The 25560-nt window shown below is 44.1% G+C and overlaps 1 long non-coding RNA gene across 1 annotated transcript; it reads left to right on the top strand.

Annotated features, from left to right (window-relative positions):
* The first annotated feature begins 5785 nt into the window (after positions 1-5785).
* On the top strand, positions 5786-22807 carry LOC139277008 (uncharacterized). The gene is made up of 3 exons (XR_011596014.1): positions 5786-5927; positions 21630-21785; positions 22073-22807. It is a non-coding gene; the product is annotated as an uncharacterized lncRNA (long non-coding RNA).
* Positions 22808-25560: the final 2753 nt, after the last annotated feature.

Raw genomic sequence — 25560 nt, 5'->3', positions numbered from 1 at the left:
CCGAGTGAAGAAGTCTCTCCCCATCTCAGCCCCAAACAGCCCACCCCCCATCCCAAGACTGTGCCCCCCGCGCCCCCCCCCCCCCCCGGGCTCCGGACCCACCCAACATCGGGAACACTCCTCCTGCACCCAACCCGCTGTCGTCGAGCTACAGTACGAGGACGACGGCTGCGTCTTCGCACATACAGAGACTGAACTCCAGGACATAGTCGACATATTTATTGTGGCATACGAAAGCATGGGCCTTACACTAAACATCCGTAAGTCAAAGGTCATCCACCAGTCTGTCCTCACCGCACAGCACTACCCCCCAGTCATCAAGATCCATGGTGCGGCCCTGGACACCATGGACTACTTCCCATATCTCGGGAGCCTCCTATCAACAAGAGCAGGCATCGACGACGAGATCCAACATCGCCTTCAGTGCACCAGTGCAGCCTTCGGCCACCTGAGGAAAAGAGTGTTTGAAGACCAGGCCCTCAAAACTGCCACCAAGCTCATGATCTACAGGGCTGTAGTAATACATGCCCTCCTTTATGGCTCAGAGACATGGACCATGTACAGCAGACACCTCAAGTTGCTGGAGAAATATCACCAACGATGTCTCCGCAAGATCCTACAAATCCCCTCGGAGGACAGACGCACCAACATCAGCATCCTCATTCAGGCTAACATCCCCAGCATTGAAGCTCTGACCACACTCGATCAGCTCCGCATGCCAGTTCGCATGCCAGCCATGAGACTCCCAAAGCAAGTGCTCGACTTGGAGCTTCTTCACGGCAAACGAGCCAAAGGTGGGCAGTGGAAACGCTACATCCTCAAAGCCTCCCTGATAAAGTGCGACATCCCCACTGATCCTGGGAGCCCCTGGCCCAAGACCGCCCTAAGTAGAGGAAGTGCATCCGAGAGGGCGCTGAGCACCTCGAGTCTCAATGCTGACAGCATGCAGATATCAAGCGCAGACAGCGGAAAGAGCATGCAGCAAACCAGTCCCACCCACCCCTTCCCTCAACGACTATCTGCCCCACAGAGTCTGTGGCTCTCGTATTGGACTGTTCAGCCACCAAAGAACTCACTTCAGGAGTGGAAGCAAGTCTTCCTCGATTCTGAGGGACTGCCGATGATGATGATGATGATGAGATGGAAGGGTAAAGCATCCCCATCATGTGACCATGTAGCTCCTAATCAGACCCTGGAGCACTTCATTGAGCACTGCCCTCAGAGGAAATTTGCTGGCAGCCTGCAAGATATCCACACTGTTACACTTTGGCCTGGATATCCAACTTTGATATTGACATTTGATTTGCTTTGCTACAATCCTACGAAAGAAGAAGTGTATCAACTAATATTTCCTCTTTATTTAGTATGAAGGTTCGGTTTGGAACAGTAATACCACTCCTGATAGGCTTATCTCAGCTCAGAGTGGAGGAAATACAGTTTATTGCTGCCTTTAAATGGGCAGTTAAAGGGCAGCATCACTCATCTGCAAGAATAGCTGGACCAGCACCAGCCATAGGGGTGCCAGCAGCTAGACAGGCTTCCATATTCCTTGACTTATCCTGGAGGTCCTTTGGTAGAAGTTAGGGCCAAGTTTGTTGGGCATTAAGGTCAGGAAGCCCCATAAGTGCAGTCTGTATGGAGAGAGGTGGCAGAGGCTGTCAGTGCTACTTACACCATCCCAAGAACTGCCACACAGTAAGCGGTTCAGTGACCACACAGAGCTAATATACATCCCCAATTACACAGCCTTCACTTACCTCATTACCTCTTACACTTTTTCTCATTCAAAGCTGGGAGTCAGGGGAACTCACCTGCATAGGGCAACCTTTGCAAAAACTCTGGCACCTCTGAACTCAGAACCATTCTACCAATTCACATTGCTAGCCACAAGGGCTACAACTAGTCTTCAAGGACAGGGCATTTAATTTAAAAGGACAATACACCTCTACATTATCTCATGCATGCATTCATATGGGGGGAAGTGCTGATACCACTAATGCCCTTAACATTGTCTTCTCTCCCTCCGAAAGAAAAGATGGCCTACAAGCAGTGCGAAAGATATGCTATCCAGGGAGGAGCAGCAGTGCTGAAATCCCAGAGTGCCACATGAAGGAGGTGCTACACATCATGGACAGGCTGTCAGAGGAACCTGTCGAAGATGGCAAGGTTGGATGCAAGGTACCGAGAGAAGGTTGGTAAAAGCTGCAAAATGCTCATCAGAGGCAGTCGCTAGTGTCGCAGCGGCCCGGTCTTCAAACACACTTTGTCAGACGAGCTGCTGCTTAGTTTCCACAGGTAGCCTGCTTCACAGAAATGAGGCCTGAGGTCCAAAATCGGGGGGCGCTTTGGCACAGGGATTATACCCTGCCCAAAGCCTGAATTTCTAGGCCATTAAGACTTAATTGTGAAGATAAAATGTGAATGAACATTGCTGAAACAGGTGCAGCTTAATGTATTTTAACAAAATAATTTTTCAGAACCTTGTGTTAAGTTGAATTGTAACCAGAAAATAATACTGTAGGAAATGTTTTTTCAATTGTTACAAAGAATGAGCTGATGCATCATTTAAATTTCGCCTCCATGTACAAATTTTAAATGTTCACACTAGCGCAGAAATTACTGTTTGCGATATGAACATAAAAACATTAAATTTGCCTGTGATTACTTTGTCTGCTATTTTAATCGAGGCATTAACCTGTTCAAAATAAATAAGTTAATGACTGTAAAAATAATGGGCAGTGGAATGTCAAACATGCTTATATAGTAATATTAATATCCAGAATTTCTAGGCTATTACTTTTTAGGCTAGTAAAACGATTTTGAAGTTAACAGCGATGTACTTAACTTCGGGCATTTATTTCGGACTCCATGCTTCCAAAATTTAGGTTTTAAATTTACTTCATGCCATAAACTTTCGAAGTAGTACTGGCATTGCCAGCCAACTTTTGAGACATTGTGGGCAGTACAGCCATGTTTTCCAATTTGCAATGTGTCAAGTGAGGCTGCTCTCCAGAAAATTTAGGCCCGTTTATTTCCTTACAGATATATTTTCAGTTCTGCTTAACAGGATGACTAACGAGAGAGCTAGGAATGTAAGTGGTCACTATGACAAAAATTAAGAATGTTTGTCTAAAATTTAGCTGCATTAAATTTGCCATAGTAGCAAAGGGGTTAAAAATCTGCAATCACAGAAAATCGTAAACTGCTTTATTTTGATACAAATGTTGCAATTTTAGTCATGTTGTCTTCAGCACGTACTTGAGGGAGGGCAGTGTACTCAATTCAAATACAAACATGTTGTGGGATTTGTTTAAATATGTGTGTGTTTGGCAAATTATTTGAATGTAACAGAAAGCTATTTAATTTAATTTTGTCCTGATCATCTTCAGGAAAGTATTTCTCAATCTAGCTGATTCCAATTCGAGAATTTGTTTAAAGCCTTGAGAGAGTCAGGTCACATGGTTTCTCTGGCCGGTTGGAAAAGAAGAACCTGTACATAAGACTATATAGTTTAACACAATAGTCAAGCCTATTGTTTTCTACTTACTTGAGATAGTAAAAGTTTAATAATTACTGTAAAATTTATGTTGTCATTTTTACTGTTCACTCATTCTATTATTGTTTAATACATTTGGGAATTAAACCCCAAGTCACAGTATAAGGTAATATTTATTCTATTGCTTTCTGAAGTCAAGGAAGATCTGGGTGTGAGAATGTGATAATACTAGTAAGCCAAAATAAAGTGTAGAGAGTTCTCTCTTAGATTCCTGGGCACCTTACAAACCTCCCTCGATATCTGGACACAAGAAACCACTCTCTGGACCATAGGGAACTATGGCTCACCTGTGGGAATGCTTGAAGATGCTGAATCCCCCAAAACATGTCATTCCTACTTTACTGATAAATTACAAAATGAATTGTGGGCAAAATGTTTACAACTATTAAGATTGCACGATGGTGCAACACTTTAGTGGCTCAACATTCTGCTTTGTGATGGTAAGTTGTAGGATTCAGACTATGGCTGCTCGTGTAGCAATTTCCTGATTTCAGTCACGGTACCTGAGAGAGTATCCCACATAGGTCAAACACCTCCATACAGCGACGGAAGGAAAATTGTCAAGTCATCTCTTTGTACAGCACCTAGCAGCTGGCTGTCATTACATTGGTAGAGTCTTAGGAGCAGGTCACGCCCCGACTTAGTGGTCAAACAACGATTTATATTTTGGGAATCATTAAAAATTAAAAATGGGGAGTGAGGAAGTGGAAAAAAATGACACTTTCTGCATTGCTGTGGCAACAGTTTTAACTTCTTTATATTGCTACTTACGATTGTGGCGGGAGAGGTGGTGGGATTGGGCAGTCAGAGATAATTCACAGAATCCCTACTCTCTGATTCACTCACTGTGGGGAAGCTAGATTAAAGGCGTATGCTTTTATCCATGCTCACTGGTATTCTGTGCCACTTTAATATGGGAGAAAAACTTCTGAAAGATTACCTGAAATGAAGCAGTGAAAATGCCAAAGCTGGCTATAATCTATTTATCTTCATCAATATTGCCATTGGGTTACAGGTAATTTCTCTTTTGCATGTAATCTGTGAAAACTCTGACAAACAACATTTCTTCTTGGGTTCAGTCCAGGTCTTAGCTAATCCATTCTACAGTGAGCTCTTTGTTTTATGGAGGTTGGTGGTGATTGGCCAAAGACTATAAGTGACTTAACCTTCCCACGGCTTTATTTCAGAAGCTGTTAAATGCCACGAAGTTTAAAAAAACAGAAATTAGCGTGGATGCAAGTGAATATTTGGTGATAGAAGTAAATTAAAATAAATGACTTAAGTGGAAGCTTAAGGCGGCTCAAAAAAGCCAGTGTTCTTTCTAGAAACTGGCGACAGCTGAGAGGTGTGTCATTTTTATATTTCTTTTTATCCTTTCCTTGGTTGTACAAGAAATTCTTTAGTGGTTCCTTAAGGTTAGGGTTAGGGGGCTTTCCCCCACCCCCTCACCTAGCTATTTTATCCCCATTCCCTGACCATCTGGGAACACAGTATGTTCTTAGAACTCACTAGGATGGAACTCTGGTTGGTGATCGGGATGGGAGGACAGTTTTCTGTAGAATCAGCTGATTTTGCTATTTAGGAATCTATGTGAGGGCCCTGCTGCTTTTCTTGGGTGCTGTTTAATGTTAACAAGTTTGGATTGAAATGGGACATTTAAGCAAATGGATGCACCACTGGATCTGGTGCCAGCACTGGAAAGATGTTCCTTTACATCAATTGTAAATAGCTTTTGTACTGTTGCTCTGGGGAAATATTTTGCCCAAAATTTGCATGAAAAGAAAATACTATTAACAATTCATTTTGTGACCTGAGGAGGGTTTGGCTTCTCACATTATCATCCCCAAGCTGCTTCAAGATTTCTCTTCTGAACTTTTTGATTAAAATCATCCGGGTCAACAGTTTGTAATGTGTTTCAGATTTCAATCTCACAAATCTAAATTTAAATTCAACCCACTCCCGTTCTCCCTTCTTTTTGTGTGGAAGATGTCAGCACTGAAGTCATTATTTACAGCAGCCTAGTTCCCTAGGCTTCTAAAATATCAACTAGACTGCTAAATGTTGCCCAGTTCTCTACTCATTAGGAAGATTTTGCTCTATTTAGTCTCCATCTGCATTATTTTGGAGGAGCAGTTGAAGTTTCTTTACTGCACAAAGGAAATGAGATTTCCATATGGCAAAAACATGTTGAAATCTGTTGTATTTTTACCACATGGCAGTTGTTGCAGCTTGTAGGAGTGTAGTACTAGGAACAAAAAGTCTGAATTCTCTGATTTAGGCTTCTAGAGCCAGTTTTTGTTTTAAAATTAGGTTAGCAACCCCTGGGGAGTGGAATGTGAATCGTGAACTCCTTTCTTGAAGAGTTTTAAAGGTCTGTAACGTCTAATTTTTATCTATGTTCCTATATGAAAGGTGTATGTATCTTCATCTCTCTGTCAATCTTTAGGCTCTTTATTAGTATGCTTTCTATGTACAGTGTTGTGTATGATATCATTTGTATCAAGTCCAGAAGTTTCAAATAAACTCGATGTGAAACTTGGCCTATTTAGTAATGTTGAAGATTTGCCAAACGTTTCCTATAAACAGTGTTTAGATGAATACTTTGCTTCCTGGTAATTTTTAACAAAAAGTCACGTGAATGGGCCACAATTTACCATCAAAATAATGGTGAAGCTAATGGCACTCGCCATTAGCTTTGCAAAAACAGTATCTCACTGTCTGCCTCATCATCCAAATGCATTGAATGGTGTGAAGTTGCTGGTAGATACAAACTAAACATGCCACAGAAAGTCTTTAATTAATTTTTAATTTAAAAACCTAAACGTGCAAAGGCAAGTCTAACTAATGGCAGATGCCATTAGATGGCCCACCACAGCAAAATCTGGCCCATTATAATCTACCTTTACTTGGAATATTTGCAACTTTTGTAAAATTCTTAAACAATTTACAAAAGTTATTTGTGATTGAATATCTGGCATAACATTGAATACTTTTTACTTTTATTTTTAATTGGTCAACATTATTCACGGGATTCCTGGGAATGTACCGGAAAATTAGAATAGCATCTGCAGGTCAATGCTTAAAGAATGCTATGGGTCTCCTGAATAATAATAATAACATTAACAATTTATATAGTGCCTTTAACATAGTGAAACATCACAAAGTGCTTCATGGAAGCATAATCAAACACAAATGGATGCTGAGCTAAAGAAGGAGATATTAGAAGGGCGACCAAAAGCTTGGTCAGAGGTGGCTTTTAAGGAGGGTCTTAAATAAGCAGAAGAAGTTAGAGAGGCGGAGGGCTTTAGGGAGGGTGTTCCAGACTGGTCTCGTGCATCTCCCACTCTTCACCCGACTATTGATGGCCTAAATAGCTGAAGATATGACCATCAATAGTGGGGTGAAGGGCAGGAGATAAACGAGACCAGAGTCAGAGGAACAGAGTTTTGGAGGGTCGTGTGGCTGGAGGAGGTTACAGAGATACGGAAATTGGGTGGTCAACAGTTTAGTGGAAATTGGATCAAAAGAGCGGGAGGTGGATCTCATGGATAAGATGAGTTCGGAGAGGGCATGAAGGGAGTTAGGAGAGAAAGTTGTGGGATCAGGGCTAGGACGGGGAGAAGCTTGGTGGGGGCTTTCATTTGGTGGGTAAGAGGAAGCAGGAAATAGGAGAGGCAGTTGAATGGATTGTCTCAATCTTAGTGATAAAGAAGTCCATGGGCTCCTTGTAAATGTTGTTGGAAGAGTTTAGATCACCAACTTCTGTTCCTGGTACCTTAACCTTCATACTCGGGGCCTAGTTTACTTCCTGCTCAGATGTTAAGAATACTGTAGTCTCTCCCTATAATGCTGTATTGGTTACATAATTGCTGCTTATTGGCTCCTAATTATTTAGGTGTTTGTATAGCACTCTTTACAAAGCTACTCATGTACCTAGCTCCATTTAGAATCTGATTTAATTATCTTTCAATTAAGTTAGTTACATTTTCCAGTTTTTTGGGTTAAACTAATAAAACCTGATATTAAAATTCATCCAGTCAAAAAATGTTGAAGATTATATTAATGGACCATAACACTGATTATATGACCTATAATATGCCCTAACAAAACTTGTATCAGCTCTTTGAAATCAATACAGAATTAACTTTTTCACATAGAAAAACTTCATATCCTCTGGATCTGCAGCTTAGGTGAACAGTTGATGCTGTTGTGCATCATGTAATAGTCATTAAATGGGTCAAGGTCACTGATCCTTTAAACTCCTTATTGATCAGGCACTTGTGCTGTTAAACTGCTGGCGTGTAATTGTTGGATTGTGTACAGCACTGGCATGGTTTTGGTGCAACAAAAGCATGGTAAAATTTAATATTGAAACCTAAAATAAATACCAAGGGTCCAAAATTCTGATTGTGCTATTGTGCTGCCAGAAGTGAGGCAGGTAGGCCTGCCATCAGGTTATGGCGCTGACTCTGCCATAAATTGCAGGGTCAACTCATTTAAACACAGAGTGATCTGCAGACTGTAAATGTAGCCTGCAATGCCTCTGATACACCAGTAATTGGAAAACTGGGGAAGAGGTGGTAGTTAGGGCCTAAATGTTTGCCAGGTCGGGGAGGAGGTAAAAAATAGTTGAAGGAGAGGCAGAGACCTGATGTAGGACCAAGTTGTAAACCCTGCTGCTCCTTAAAGGGTCTATGGTAGCACAGGAGGGTGCAGGTTACCTCGGCGAAACCAAATAAATAAGTGGTAAACTGCAGGGAGTTGGACCCGGGTACCATGCTAATGAAGATGCAGCTGAGGAGGGGTAGGCTGGATGGGTTTATGGAGTTGCAAAACTTACAAAGACTGTGGCATGCACTTTGTTGCTGGAGATGGTGTTGGCAGTGGATATCATCTTCTTGAACACCAAGGCCTGGATTTCAGCACCTTGGTTCAGTGACTTACATTCGTTACGTTTTGCGGTCGTGCGCCAGGATTGGGTGGATTGCATTCATGGTTCAGTCATGGTAAGTACTGAGGTAGCAGTACAGGTAGTCAAGGACGCAGGTTCCAGAGCAACCGGATAGGGTCCTAGTCATCTGTTGGCGGCGCTGCGCCCCCTGCTAGCTTGGTTCGCTAACCTAGCCAGGACTCAGGGCCTTTGCCATTGCCTAGTGGTGGGCGGAGCCACAGATGTGTGTGGCCTCCCTGTCTTCCTTTGAGGGTTTCAGAATCTTCTGCGTCCTCTCTAACGGTGTTGGGAACCTGGCTGTTCCAGGCCCCGTTTGGGGAACTCGTTGGTTCTGACCTTTCGCTCCCGGACATGGCCGAGGCAGCGACTGGGTCTGGGGGCTGTGCCGTCTCCACCCGGGCGGTGGGCAATGGCGGCTGACTGCGTGTATTGGCGCCGTTTTCGTTTCCAGATCCGTGGCGAATAATGCCATCGGGTGCCTGCAGCGGGGGATAGACCTGGGTCAGGGTATCAGGATCAGTGCCTTCACCCTCCTGACGTCGCTGGCCTATAACTTGTGGGGACACCTGGGGCAGGGCATCGGGATCAGCTCCTTTACCCTCCCGAATCCGCTCGCTTGCTACTTTTGGGGACACTCTATTCCCGACATCTCACAACAACATTTTGTTCTTTACATTAGGATTGGTACCGACATCTCGCAACAACATTTTGTTCTTTACATTAGGAATAGTACCGACATCTCACAACAACATTTTGTTCACCATCTTAATCAGTTTGTTACATTGATTGCCAATTGTACAATGTCTCTTTAAGTTCGGTGGCGCTGATCCTAAAGTACTGGAACCAGCTCGATCGTTTTTCGTTCCATAGACTCAAAGGCATCCTGGCTCATCACTGACTGGCTTGCTCCCATGTCCACTTCCATGAAGACTGGAACGCCGTTTATCTCGACTTACATCTTAGAAACATAGAAACATAGAAAATAGGTGCAGGAGTAGGCCATTCGGCCCTTCTAGCCTGCACCGCCATTCAATGAGTTCATGGCTGAACATTCAACTTCAGTACCCCATTCCTGCTTTCTCGCCATACCCCTTGATCCCCCTAGCAGTAAGGACCTCATCTAACTCCTTTTTGAATGTATTTAGTGAATTGGCCTCAACAACTTTCTGTGGTAGAGAATTCCACAGGTTCACCACTCTCTGGGTGAAGAAGTTCCTCCGCATCTCAGTCCTAAATGGCTTACCCCTTATCCTTAGACTGTGACCCCTGGTTCTGGACTTCCCCAACATTGGGAACATTCTTCCTGCATCTAACCTGTCTAACCCCGTCAGAATTTTATATGTTTCTATGAGGTCCCCTCTCATTCTTCTGAACTCCAGTGAATACAAGCCCAGTTGATCCAGTCTTTCTTGATAGGTCAGTCCCGCCATCCCGGGAATCAGTCTGGTGAACCTTCGCTGCACTCCCTCAATAGCAAGAATGTCCTTCCTCAGGTTAGGAGACCAAAACTGTACACAATACTCCAGGTGTGGCCTCACCAATGCCCTGTACAACTGTAGCAACACCTCCCTGCCCCTGTACTCAAATCCCCTTGCTATGAAGGCCAACATGCCATTTGCTTTCTTAACCGCCTGCTGCACCTGCATGCCAACCTTCAATGACTGATGTACCATGACACCCAGGTCTCTTTGCACCTCCCCTTTTCCTAATCTGTCACTATTCAGATAATAGTCTGTCTCTCTGTTTTTACCACCAAAGTGGATAACCTCACATTTATCCACATTATACTTCATCTGTCATGCATCTGCCCACTCACCTAACCTATCCAAGTCGCTCTGCAGCCTCACAGCATCCTCCTCGCAGCTCACACTGCCACCCAACTTAGTGTCATCCGCAAATTTGGAGATACTACATTTAATCCCCTCATCTAAATCATTAATGTACAGTGTAAACAGCTGGGGCCCCAGCACAGAACCTTGCGGTACCCCACTAGTCACTGCCTGCCATTCTGAAAAGTACCCATTTACTCCTACTCTTTGCTTCCTGTCTGACAACCAGTTCTCAATCCATGTCAGCACACTACCCCCAATCCCATGTGCTCTAACTTTGCACATCAATCTCTTGTGTGGGACCTTGTCGAACGCCTTCTGAAAGTCCAAATATACCACATCAACTGGTTCTCCTTTATCCACTCTACTGGAAACATCCTCAAAAAATTCCAGAAGATTTGTCAAGCATGATTTCCCTTTCACAAATCCATGCTGACTTGGACCTATCATGTCACCTCTTTCCAAATGCACTGCTATGACATCCTTAATAATTGATTCCATCATTTTACCCACTACCGATGTCAGGCTGACCGGTCTATAATTCCCTGTTTTCTCTCTCCCTCCTTTTTTAAAAAGTGGGGTTACATTGGCTACCCTCCACTCCATAGGAACTGATCCAGAGTCAATGGAATGTTGGAAAATGACTGTCAACGCATCCACTATTTCCAAGGCCACCTCCTTAAGTACTCTGGGATGCAGTCCATCAGGCCCTGGGGATTTATCGGCCTTCAATCCCATCAATTTCCCCAACACAATTTCCCGGCTAATAAGGATTTCCCTCAGTTCCTCCTCCTTACTAGACCCCCCGACTCTTTTTATAACCGGAAGGTTGTTCGTGTCCTCCTTCGTGAATACCGAACCAAAGTACTTGTTCAATTGGTCCGCCATTTCTTTGTTCCCCGTTATGACTTCCCCTGATTCTGACTGCAGGGGACCTACGTTTGTCTTTACTAACCTTTTTCTCTTTACATATCTATAGAAACTTTTGCAATCCGTCTTAATGTTCCCTGCAAGCTTCTTCTCATACTCCATTTTCCCTGCCCTAATCAAACCCTTTGTCCTCCTCTGCTGAGTTCTAAATTTCTCCCAGTCCCCAGGTTCGCTGCTATTTCTGGCCAATTTGTATGCCACTTCCTTGGCTTTAATACTATCCCTGATTTCCCTTGATAGCCACGGTTGAGCCACCTTCCCTTTTTTATTTCTATGCCAGACAGGAATGTACAATTGTTGTAGTTCATCCATGCGGTCTCTAAATGTCTGCCATTGCCCATCCACAGTCAACCCCTTAAGTATCATTCGCCAATCCATCTCAGCCAATTCACGCCTCATACCTTCAAAGTTAGCCTTCTTTAAGTTCTGGACCATGGTCTCTGAATTAACTGTTTCATTCTCCATCCTAATGCAGAATTCCACCATATTATGGTCACTCTTCCCCAAGGGGCCTCGCACAACGAGATTGCTAATTAATCCTTTCTCATTACATAACACCCAGTCTAAGATGGCCTCCCCCCTAGTTGGTTCCTCGACATATTGGTCTAAAAAACCATCCCTTATGCACTCCAGAAAATCCTCCTCCACCGTATTGCTTCCAGTTTGGTTAGCCCAATCTATGTGCATATTAAAGTCACCCATTATAACTGCTGCACCTTTATTGCACGCACCCCTAATTTCCTGTTTGATGCCCTCCCCAACATCACTACTACTGTTTGGAGGTCTGTACACAACTCCCACTAACGTTTTTTGCCCTTTGGTGTTCTGCAGCTCTACCCATATAGATTCCACATCATCCAAGCTAATGTCCTTCCTAACTATTGCCTTAATCTCCTCCTTAACCAGCAATGCTACCCCACCTCCTTTTCCTTTTATTCTATCCTTCCTGAATGTTGAATACCCCTGGATGTTGAGTTCCCAGCCCTGCTCATCCTGGAGCCACGTCTCCGTAATCCCAATCACATCATATTTGTTAACATCTATTTGCACAGTTAATTCATCCACCTTATTGCGGATACTCCTTGCATTAAGACACAAAGCCTTTAGGCTTGTTTTTTTAACACCCTCTGTCCTTTTAGAATTTTGCTGTACAATGGCCCTTTTTGTTCTTTGCCTTGGGTTTCTCTGCCCTCCACTTTTCCTCATCTCCTTTCTGTCTTTTGTTTTTGCCTCCTTTTTGTTTCCCTCTATCTCCCTGCATTGGTTCCCATCCCCCTCCCATATTAGTTTAACTCCTCCCCAACAGCACTAGCAAACACTCCCCCGAGGACATTGGTTCCGATTCTGCCCAGGTGCAGACCGTCCGGATTGTACTGGTCCCACCTCCCCCAGAACCGGTTCCAATGCCCCAGGAATTTGAATCCCTCCCTGCTGCACCATTGCTCAAGCCACGTATTCATCTGAGCTATCCTGCGATTCCTACTCTGACTGGAGGACAATCGGTGGTGCAGGTATACACTCCATACACTTCTTCTTGGGGCTGAGCTGCCTCTCTGGCTAAATCATCATACTCCCCGCTGGATTCAAAGTCATCTACCGACTCCTCTGCTAGACGGTGAGTCGTATTTCTTTTACACATACGCTGGAGGTGGCCCTTCATGTTACAGGCTTTGCATACGTACTCAGCAAACCGACACTGATGAGCCCTATGGTTTCCTCCGCAACGCCAGCATGGTGCTACTCGATTAGCACCCCTCGGCGGACACTGAGCTCTGGAATCCTGAGTTCTGTGCTTTCTGAGCTAGGCAGAGCCACGTTCTATAGTCTTGCCTGTGAAAGGCACCATTCTGTGTACAGTACTTGCCGGGTTTGAGTCCACAGGATGAATAATTTGCTTGGTGCTGCAGGTCAAGGTTATGAGGGAGTTAGATGAAGTCCTTACTACTAGGGGGATCAAGGGGTATGGCGAGAAAGCAGGAAGGGGGTACTGAAGTTGCATGTTCAGCCATGAACTCATTGAATGGTGGTGCAAGCTAGAAGGGCCGAATGGCCTACTCCTGCACCTATTTTCTATGTATGTTTCTATATGTATGTTTCTATGAACGCCTAACTGATGCTGATGGCCTTCTGTAGGCTGACTATGGTGTCGGCAGATAATAACTTGTGAAGGAGGCCCTCGTGGCCAATTCCCATAACGAAGATGTCTCGCAATGCTTCGTTGAGGTGTGTGCCGAAATCTCATGGTGCTGCAAGTCTCCTGAAGTCAGCAGCATATTTTGCAATCTCCTGGCCCTCAAGTCTGCAGTGAGTGCAGAATCTGTGCCTGGCCGTGAGAATGCTCTGTTTTGGTTTTAGTTGGTCGCGAAGTAGTTCAGTCAGCTAATCGTATGTCTTATCCTTGGCCTTCGTGGGTGCCAGGAAGTCCCTGAGGAGTCGGTAGAGCTCAGGCCCACAACTGGCCAGCAGTATAGCCTTGCGCTTCTCTGCCAGTGTGTCCATCTCCCCTGCTAGGTCGTTTGCCTCGAAATATTGTTTGAACCTTTCCGTGAAGGCATACCAATCATCACCCTCTGCGAAGTCTTTTAGTGTGCCAAAGGTAGCAATAATCGCGTGAAAGTCTGTATTCTCGTCGCCAGTTGTTATGTCTGTAATGCACTTATGAATGACTCCACGAGGCAATGTGTTGTACTCAAACTGTTAGTGATCTTGGTCCTTTATTCGTAACTCCAGAGTGAGGCACAAGCATGGTGAGCAGCCTTTTATACTGGGCCCTGTACACCTATGCAGGTGACCCTCAGGTCTCCCACCACAGTGCCCTCTGTTGGACAGCCTCTGCCACAGGGACAGGAAACCCCGGTCTCCAACATTTGCACCCTCTAGTGGTGCCAGCATAATATATGCACAATGTAAACCTTATTGATAGTATATCAGGTAACATGTCTCCATCTTATGCAACTATACAGTGACTACACAGAGAGTATATCTATAGTCGGCATATATAACAAAAAGGAATGAGTTGGACATTGCAGGGATGTTTTATGGAGCTGGTGTGAGGTGGTGCCAACCTGGCACAACATGTGGCAGTTACGGCGCACAGCGTGACATGAAGTAAATGTGGTCATGGTGAGGCCTACCCTGGCCTCCCGGGCAGCAATGTGGTTGGGTGCTGATGCCCTGTGTCCTGTGCAGCATCAGGTGATTGTGGAGAAGGTTGGTGTTGTTGGTAGTAATGCTGGTGTGTTTAGTGATGTTAGTTTTGGGACTGATCGTGGTTGGATTCTAAGGACCAAGGTGAGATTTTTTCAAGGGCACCGATGCTGCTGGAATAGATGGCAGGTGAGATCGAGATGACAGAAGCGCTCGGTCAAAGATGAGAGAGGTTGCTGCAAGGAGGTGACGGTGAATAGAGAGTTCACTGCAAACACTTCCAAAGTGCATATAGCTCAAGTCTCTTCCAAACCTGAAGGCTTTAGCTTCTGACATTGGAAAGTGAATAGCTGTGAAATGGTAATTTTTATACCATTTCTGTAGCTGTCAACGAGCCAAAGCAAGAGAGAGTCACTGAGAACCCGACACACTTACCTGGCGTGAAACCCAAGGGACGGCAAACTCGTCAAAAGATTGGTAAAATTGTAAGTGCCTGCTTTTAAGCGTCTTAACTAGAATTTAAGTAAGGTTGAACCTCTCTTATCCTGCTCTGCCCCTGCCCCCAGAGATAGGCTCCTGATCATAGGCACACATAGTATTGGGATCCCGCCCTACATATTGAATTTGGGCTCACATAGCTTACTAGGATTGTCACACTTTTGGTGGCAAACCCATCACGGAGGAAAATCTGTAGTGACAGGTGTTGGGTACCTTAAATACTGTAATAAAAATAAATCACTGGATTTTGAAATGCATAATGATATCAAAGTCAAGCATTTATTTTTGGCATGTTTATAGCCCACATTGAAGTTTTCTTTTAAAGAATCATCATGATTTCTATAATTGCTATCAACTCAAAATACAGCAAATGAATAATATATGTAAAATGTCATTATAATTGTGTACAAGTAATCGAAGAACAGTATTTTTTGCTAGTATCTTAATCTGAGGTTTTGTTAATTGAATCCAATCTTGTGGCAAGCAGCTTATTTGGTTGTATATAGTTCTGCGTATACAATCAAGAGAAATGTGTATGTTCAGTCTCCATCGTGGTGTTTATTTTGCATTTTATTCCTGGGCTGGACACATGACTTATCTTCAGGTTTTGCTAATGCTGTGGTCTCTGTGGACACTTGAAGCTGCGATGGAACAAACCAGAGTGACATCCTGGTCTCCACTTTCTCCTTACTCTGTGTGGGGAACAGCTTTCACCACAGTCTAAATCTTTTCCTAACAGTCAAGTTGAGATATTCATCATATGAGGAATCTTGGCTATCAAACTATGTCCTATCACCCTTTGGCACAGTGAATTATTTAACCAATGTGGTTGACCATTGTGAACCACAATGGATACACTTTAGAAATAAATGCTTTTGTTTAGAGACTAAAAGCTGAAAAAGAAAAGCTGTTGTCCCCTATTTAAATTGTACTTCCTGTTGCAGACTAATTGCAATAATCGGGCTCGACATGCTAAATGGCCTCCTTCTGTGCTGTAAACATTCTATGATTCTATGATAGTGAAATACTCTTACCTTTCCTCCGGCATTAAGCTCATGTATCATTTCTGAATAGGTTTCGATGAGTTTTGGAGCCAATTGGTTCTGATGAAGCCCAAATTGAGTATCAATGAGTAGGTGTTGCTTGAAGGCACTGTTGATGACTCTTTGCTTCATTTACCTATAATTGGCAGGAGACTGACAGGACAGTAATTTAGTAGGATTAGATTTATGCTGTTTTTTGTGACTAGAACACTCCTGGGCAATTTTCCAATTGGTAAATGCCAGCTGTACTGGAAGAGCTTGGCTAAGGGTGTGGCTAGCTCTGATGCACTAGTCTTCAGCATGACATCTGCGATGTTGTTGGGGCCCATGCACTTTGTTGTGTCCAGTTTACTCAATCTCTTAGTATAATGTGGGAAAATGTGAGGTTATCCACTTTGGCAGAAAAAATAGAAAAGCAAATTATAATTTAAATGGAGAAAAATTGCCAAGTGCTGCAGTACAGTGAGACCTGGGGGTCCTCGTGCATGAAACACAAAAAGTTAATATGCAGGTACAGCAAGTAATCAGGAAGGCAAATGAAACGTTGGCCTTTAGGGCTAGACTTTCGATAACATTCCACCCATATACCGCCCATTTTCTGTTTTTTAAGCCATTATCGCCCATTATTTGCTTTAAATTGAAATTAGCGCCCATTTATCGGCCATATACCGCTGGCAGTAATTTCGGCAGCCTATTACCACTAACAGTAAACAGAACCGCCTGTCCATCAGCTGCAGGTGGATTTTCCATGCACTTCAACGTGCACCACACAAATACCGCCCATATTACTGCCGGGCCCTAAATTCGGCATTTCGCCGAAATACCGCTCAAATTACCACAGGCATAATGTACCACCCTGAAAAAGCTACACTTACCTGACCTTAACCCAGAAGTATGGACGCCATGTTTTAAAGCGGATGTACTTGAAGAAAAGGCTGCTTCTACTTGTAGGTAGCATTAAAATAATTCTTGAGTGTACTTTAAATGTGTTTGAAATCAATGCTTATAATCTGATGGTATAGTAGAGTATCTGGATTAATTTCTTAGTTGTTTAAGGAAAATTTAATAATTTTTGACAGTTTAGAGGACATTTAAAGGAATGGGGCCTGCAATTTCTCAGCCAGTACTGCTAACTAATTACATGCTGCAGAATACAGCTGGAAGAAGGTTAAATGAAAAGAATTATGTGCCCAATCAAGGAGGTGGTAGACTGCTAATCCATCAATTGCCTGGAGGAGCTCTCGACCAATGTCAACGCTCTCCCTAGACAGAGCAACCATGTCCAGGTCGGCACCTGCCTGTCTTCAAGCATGCCTCCCCTGCTGAATCAGCCTCCACGGATTATACTTCCATGAAATATGGATTCGGCTGAGGAAGAGGTGATCGCAGGAATAAAGGACCCTTCAGCTTCCGCCCCCCACCCCCCTTCTTCTACTTCCAACGGTACATCCTGGGGTGGGTCGGAAAGCTCGATAGTTTCTTCATTATCGTCCTTCTCTTCAGTGTCACCTCCGGTCAGAAGTACGACAATCAGCACTGAGTGCTCCTGGTCAGCTAGAAAACATAACAGAAGAGGTTAGCAGAAGGGCGAGAGAGGAAGGGTCATGATGACATTTTAACGCTTACATTGCGCAGACATATAGGAGCAACATTACTGCATTATACATCACCGAGAGACGCTACATGCAATGAACATGAACAGAATTTACAGAGACTACATGGCATTATAATAATATTTCATGATGGCCCCAGCATTACATTACATCACTTGGCATCATTTATGCATTATGTTCACATGACTATGCACGGCTCGGGGATTATACGTGACTTACATGGCGCCAACAGCGGATCTGCACCCCTATGGGTGGCCAAGCGATCATGTGCCCCTGTGAGGGCTGCTCCAGGTCCGTGAGCTCTTCCAGCTCTGCCGGCCCTTCTCCCGTGCGCCGACGCTCGCCTCTGTTGAAAGCAATTTTTTTCTGAAAAGATAACTTTCTGAAAGTATAAGATAATTGCTCAGGTACTAGTACCCATCCAATGCCTTTCAGCACTGTCCCATTAATGCAGTGTTAGCATGCAAGTGGTGCAGCACACAGATAGACATCCACAATTACTCACCCCCAATGCCTTTCAACAATGTCCCATTAATGCACTGTTAGCATGCAAGTGATGCATGATGAACACATCTTATTAATTTACAGGAAAAGCATATATCATCGGTTATAGTAATAATGTGTAACACCACATTACAAAATCACAATATGGCAGTTTTACATTTTAAGTAATGAGTCAGTGCATGATTAAAGTTATTACTGACTCTCGCAGCAGAAACAAGGTTGTTCCAGCGCCTGCGGCACTGGACTGGCCCCGACAGACCTGGGCAACCGAGGACACCGCCTCGGCAATCTGTGCCCATATTTGCTGATAAACGAGGGGGCTGGGTTTGCCACAACCACCCCGGGTCAATTGGTCCCACTGTGCCTCCACTTCGTGGGCCAAGGCAGCTTGGGCGTCCACGGTGAACCTCTTCGCCCTCTTCCTCCCTCCTACCTTTGCCTCAGCCTCGACCTCGACCATCAACTGATCTTCCATTATAACTTTTATAAATAGTAATATTATTATTTATTTATGATAATATAAGGGTATGTTTTGAATATTATAGTATGTAATATATTTAGCACACAAAAAGTTATCAAAAGATTTCAAAACAGGCTGCTTGCTGAGTGATTTTTCCTCTCCCTCTCTCTACCCCTCCCTTCCTCAACTGTGCATGCATGAGCTGACCCCTAACCCCCGAATCGCGGGAAGAAAAAAAAAATGTGCATTGCCAGTAAGGCCGTTGCAACAGAAGCCGGCCTTACACGAGGGAAGTATCCCCACTACTGCTACCGCCGGGGGAGAAAAAAAGCCGAAAATAGTGTTTTTTGATCGCGGCAGTATTCAGACGGAATTGAAAGCTCGATAAGTTCATACCGCCAATGGTAGAAAATGAAAAGTCTAGCCCATGTTCTGAATGTTAACGTGGAGTGAACCAAATTGGCTGTACACTGCTTCTGATACTTCAAATGGCAGCTGATGTTCTTAGTGTTTTTCCCCTTGTTCTATGTCCCTATTTATAATGGATAGAGGATTGGCTAACTAACAGAGAAAAGAGAGTCGGGATAAATGGTTCATTCTCTAGTTGGTAACCAGTAACTAGTGGGGTGCTGCAGGGATCAGTGCTGGGACCCCAACTATTTACAATCTACATTAACGACTTGGAAGAAGGGATTGAGTGTAACGTAGCCAAATTTGCTGATGATACAAAGATGGGAGGAAAAGCAATGTGTGAGGAAGACACAAAAAATCTGCAAAAGGACATAGGCAGGCGAAGTGAGTGGGCAAAAATTTGGCACATGGAGTATAATGTTGGAAAGTGTGAGGTCATGCACTTTGGCAGAAAAAAAATCAAAGAGCAAGTTATTATTTAAATGGAGAAAGATTGCAAAGTACCGCAGTACAGCGGGACCTGGGGGTACTTGTGCATGAAACACAAAAGGATAGTATGCAGGTACAGCAAGTGATCAGGAAGGCCAATGGTATCTTGGTATTTATTGCAAAGGGGATGGAGTATGAAAGCAGGGCAGTCTTGCTACAGCTATGCAAGATTTTGGCGAGGCCACACCTGGAATACTGCGTGCAGTTTTGGTTTCCATATTTACGAAAGGATATACATGCTTGGAGGCAGTTCAGAGAAGGTTCACAAGGTTGATTCCGGGGATGAGGGGGTTGACTTATGAGGAAAGGTTGAGTAGGTTAGGCCTCTACTCATTGGAGTTCAGAAGAATGAGAGGTGATCTTATCGAAACGTATAAGATTATGACGGGGCTTGACAAGTTGGATGCAGAGAGGATGTTTCCACTGATGGGGGAGACTAGAACTAGAGAGCATGATCTTAGAACAAGGGGCTGACCATTTAAAACAGAGATGAGGAGAAATTTCTTCTGTCAGAGAGTTGTAAATCTTTGGAATTCGCTGCCTCAGAGAGCTGTGGAAGCTGGGACATTGAATAAATTTAAGACAGAAATAGACAGTTTCTTAAACGATAAGTGGATAAGGGATTATGGGGATCGGGTGGGGAAGTGGAGCTAAGTCCATGATCAGATCACCCATGATCTTATTGAATGGCGGAGCAGGCTCGAGGGGCCGTATGGCCTACTCCTGTTCCTATTTCTTATGTTCTTGTGTTCTTACAAATATCCATATATGTTGCAGCAAAAAAGCATAGATTCCAGATTCAATTTTCAAACTCTGCTGACTTGGCAGATCTTTGCAGGGGCGGCTGTTGAGGTTCTACAATTGGCTTTAATTTCCCAAGGTTAGGAAGGGGAAAATGAATGTGGTTTCTTCACCTGTGATCACTATCCAGTGATTCTAGCTAGAAATATGCACCATTAAGTGCTTGAAGGATTGAGTATGATACCTCCTACAGTTGCGTGCCTTATGAGCATGAAAACCATACCTCAGCATAAGTTAGCACTAATAGGACAAGAGGGAAGATAATTGTTTTGGAGACATAGGAATAAGAGTAGGCTGTTCTGCCCTTTGAGCCTGTTCTGCCATTCATTTGCTGATCTGTATCTTAACTCCATCCACCTGCCTTGGCTCCATGGGGCTAGAACCTCCACGTTTGAGCTTATCGCCTAAAAATGGGCGTTATTTCCGGCGTAGGTGGTAAAAAAGGGTTTTCAGATCGCCAGCTTTTTGCCCATTCTCAAAACACCTAGTTTACATTTTTGAAAATGGGCGTTACCGTGAGCGATATCAAATGGGCGGTAGCGTTAAATTTTTTTGACCTTCTGCCGTAAAGTGTGGCCTTCCTTAGCAACGGCATGGCAATGCTCAATTCCCGTGATTCAGGAGGTCAAGGGTCACCATGACATGTGCAGAAGAGGAGACAGAGAGAGGGGGAGCTCAGAGGGACTGAAGGCGTGGCTGGGTGTGGTGTGGCTGCTTTGGGTGGAAGGAGGGAGACTTTAGAGCTTCACAGCAAGTAGGCAAACAAAAAGTAACTGATAACAGCCACATATTTGACTGAATTTGCCCTATAATGGAAGGAGAGGAGGAGGCATCACAGCACACTGTGGAGATTGATGCTAGAGAGAGCAGTGAGGTGGGAGAGGAGCACCTTGGAGGTTGCAAAAGAGCCAGGAGGTTCTCGGATGAGGCAAATGCCTCCCTCCTGCAGGAGGTCGAGTCACACTAGGGTGATTTGACACAGGGAGGGCGTGGGAAGCCCATCCCAAAGGTCTACCAGAGGATATGGATCGAGAAGCAGAGATGGTCTTGTCGGCGACCAATGAGGTGCGTGAGGGCAACCAATGCCACAAACGATGGAACGACCTTGTGGGATACGCAAGAGTAAATATTACATTGATTTATATGGACTTATGTATTTATATAATTTGATTTGTAACAGTCATGAGTGACTATCACCAGATGTGAGGTCTTGCACTTTTATTGGGAATGTTTTACTCAAAGCCTGCGGTCACGGTGTACGTCCTTAGGTAAAGAATGATAATCATAGTAATCATGATTACATCTGTCAGTTATGTGTTGTATCAGTGTCTGGGACAGTACCTAGCAATGATATCAAGCAATGATCTCATGCCATGTCATCCTGTCACCTTTTACAGAAGAGCTAGCAATGATGAGGTCCATGCAGAGGCGAACATGTGGGGGACCACCAGTCCCTAGCGACATCACTGACATGGAGGAGCGAGTGCTCGCACTTGTGGGGAAGCACCCTCGGACAGCCACGGACGCATCTGCAGACCCTGAAGTGATGCCATGTGAGTAAAGCTTACACCATTGTGTGATGTACAGTCAATAAATGCCACACCAACTCATATCCGACCAATCATATATGATAGATGATTTCTAAAAGTGTCATAGAAATAATGCTGACCTAATGAAAATCATTGCAATCCACAATGTGTTGAAGGTCATGAAATGTGATATCTGCAATGATTTTGAGAGCGGTGGTGCTTTTGTCGTGCATATGCTGTGGGTAGCGCTGGACTCACCTTGTCACCTTAGCACCCACTTCCCCTCTAACAACCTCATTTGTGTCTTGCAGCTCAGCCAGCAGCACGGCCCCAGGCAAGGCCACAGAGACCAGAAGGTGGGGTGCGGGGCAGGAATCGGTGGATGATCCTACTACATCTGGTGCTGATGATCTCCGATTGTCGCCCGTCAATCCGCTGGGTCTTTTCTTGACGGATGAGTGCGCGGACTTCGAGGAACCTACATCGACACGCTACAGAACCCATTCCACCCCAAGGCCATCTATTGGTCCTCTGGTCATTCCCGCCTCCACTCTGGTGGTGGCGGCCCCAAGCACCTCTCCACAGGGCACCCCATTTGTCCCCAGGACAGTGCCAACCACGCGGAGGCCTCATGGACATGGCAGGTCTGTTCCATGAGCGCGACTTGACAGCAGAGAGATGGTTCAGTTGTCCAGGGGGACTGTAGACATTGGTGACCAGCTTATTAAAGCTTTGGGGGGCATATCCCGACACCTGACCACCATGTCTGAGTACATTCCATGCATGTCGGAGTCCATGGAAGCGATAGCCAGGAACACTGTTGCCACAGCCCTCCCAGTGGTCCCAGAGCACGGCACTCCACCCCTAGGTTCTGCACACCCCTGCAAATGACAGATGCGAGCAAGGACCAAGATCCTGCTTCTGCATCAGAGAATGTTGCCCCCTCGACACTCCCCACTCCTGTACCCGTTCAACCAATGCATCTACCTTCATCCCTCCCAATAATGCACTGCCTGAGGAGCTCCTCGGCCAGGTGCCGTGGAGCAAGGGGGGGAAGGGTGTAGAGGTGGGGAGGGGGGAAGGAAAGTGAGGTGCATGTGCGCAGGCGATGGCTATGTTATATCTCCATCTGGGTGTATGCAATTTGTTGCAATGTATGGGGGCTGGGGACCACGCTACTGCATTGCCTTTTTATTCTCTGTTGGTGGACATGTTGACCACGTGATTTATGTCAATGGTAGAAAAAGTGGGATGTGGGTGGGGGTTGGGTGTTATTGGCTGTGTTACTTATGATTTCAGACCAATGTTGGTATTAAATTTTTGTTATTGAACATAACCTTGTTGCGCATTGTCTCAGATAGCTGGACCGTTACACACTGGTGATTCCTTACCATGAAAGGGTTAAATACAACTTAACATCAATCAACGTAAACGTTAACTGGCTAGTTCCGTTTTTTGTGGGTATTTTTTTGAGCAGGCGATATTCTGGGCGATATGTGTGCGAGGTGGTGAAATTGACGGTGGGCGATCTCCATGGCCGCTAGTTTGGGTAAATATGCTCTTTACGACAAAAAACAGTCGCTGGCCGTTATTATTGAATCTCGGCGTTAAGTCCGTGAGAAAAGTAACGCTGGGTGATAACATGGGCATTGAAATCATCCATTCTGCTGATTCTACCACAAAAAGTGGGCGGGCAGTAATATTTTTTCTCAGCATTAAGCACATGGGGAAAGTAACGCTCGGCGATAAGTCTCCTAAAAGAGCCCGTCAGTTTCCATTTTGTGCCAATCTGGGTGTTACACGTCATTTCAGCGGTTAAATGGGTGTTAAGTGAGTGTTAAGTAGGCAAAAAAAGTGGAGGTTCTAGCCCCATATCTTTTATAACCTTGTCGAGCAAAAATCTACCGATCTCGGATTAAAATGATGAATTGAGCTAGCAGCTACTGCTTTATGTGGGAGAGAGTTCCACACTTCTAGCACCGTTTGAAGAAATGTTTTCTAACTTCCCTCCTGAATAGCCTGGCTCTGATTTTGAACTTATGGTCCCTTGTCTTGGATTCACCCACCAGACAGGGGAAAAAAATTCTATACTTAATTTTTTTTTACAGTTACATTTTAAAGAGAGAAAAACTTTGCAATATATACCAACCAATGAATAAATTGTTATTTGTCACATTGTTCAACATGACTGAGAGAGAAAGGCATTTTTCAAATGTCAAACTTTTTCTGCCAAAATTTTGGAAAGTTTTTGAACTTTACTGTTTCCTCCTCTCATTTTTCCTGTCTGCTTTTGTGCCAAGCTCACATATACAATTCCCTGCTGAAAAAATGATTTCCTTCCTTGTGGTGATTTAAAAAAAAATTTGTGCTGTGTAGAACGTCATTTGTGGCTTCCACTGACCCTTTAAATAAATAGGGCACTACAAAGTTATTTATCTGCCTTTGATAAACATAATTACTTGGCTTGACGCTGCCCGTTTTTGGGCTGTGGGTTATATTTCCTGTCAAACTACAGTTCAATACTGACATCATTCAGCTGCTTGTTTGTGTTTATCTTTGACAGAAACAACCAAACCAAAACGTACTGAGAAGTCTACCTTGAAATGTTTAATTCCATGTGACCTTGCAGTTTTGCATATTGCCATAAGTAGTTTTATTTGTTGGTTTTATTAAGATTTCTGCAGTTTGCTCCAACACTGTGCCTCTATGCCAATGTTAAACACAGGATTACATAGGATATATGGCACAGAAACAGGCCATTCGGCCCAACCAGTCCCTGCCGGCGTTTATGCTCCACTTGAGCCTCCTCCAGTCTTTCCTCATCTAACTCTATCAGCGTAACACTCTAGTCCCTTCTCGCTCATATGCTTATCTAGTCTCTCCTTAAATGCATCTATATTACTCGCCTCAACCACTCCCTTTGGTAGCGAGTTCCACATTCTCACCAATCTCTGGGTAAACAAGTTTATTCTAAATTCCCTATCTGATTTCTTGGTGACTATCTTATATTGATGACCTCTAGTTGTGCTCTTCCCCACAAGTGGAAACACTCTCTGTCTATTCTATCAAATCCTTTCATAATTTTAAATACCTCTATTAGATCACCCGTCAGCTTTCTCTTTTCAAGAGGAAAGAGATCCAGCCTGTTCATCCTTTCCTGATAGGTATAACCTCACATTTCTGGTTTCATCCTTGTAAATCTTTTTTGCACCCTGTCCAGCGCCGCTCTATACTTTGCATAATATGGCGACCAGAATTGCGGGTCGCTAGTTGTACAACCAAGGTTTGATAAAAGTTTAACATAGCTTCTCTACTTTTCAATTCTATCCCTCTAGAAATAAACCCTACTGCTTGGTTTGCTTTTTTATGGCCTTATTAACCTGTGTCACTACTTTAATGATTTGTCAAAAAGCTTTTCCAGGTGATTTTTTTTAATGCTGTGCATGATGTGGGATGTCAGTGCTGGGGAATGAAAGACTTTATGGATCTTCCAGCCAGAAAAGTTGGGTACTGTTGGCAACTGTCAGCTATTTATGTTCAGGGCTCATAAATTTTATTATGTGTTGCAAAAATATAATCTTCTGGCTAACCTTTTTTGCTTTTAATGGACGAGGTAGTAAATGAGGCTGCAGCCATCTCATTTAACGGGTCATAGAACAGATGAAGCTTGTTTTGGTAACCACAGTTAGAGACATGATTTTGGACAGGAACACTTGCAAAGAGAAGAAAGGTCTTTTGGGAACAGTTTATTATCCACTAATTTCAGATTAAGTATTTTCATTCATGTGTCAGATTCTGT

Source organism: Pristiophorus japonicus, chromosome 12 (assembly GCF_044704955.1).
Source record: "Pristiophorus japonicus isolate sPriJap1 chromosome 12, sPriJap1.hap1, whole genome shotgun sequence".
Taxonomy (NCBI): Eukaryota; Metazoa; Chordata; class Chondrichthyes; family Pristiophoridae; genus Pristiophorus; species Pristiophorus japonicus.
This window is presented reverse-complemented; position numbering and strand designations above follow the sequence as displayed.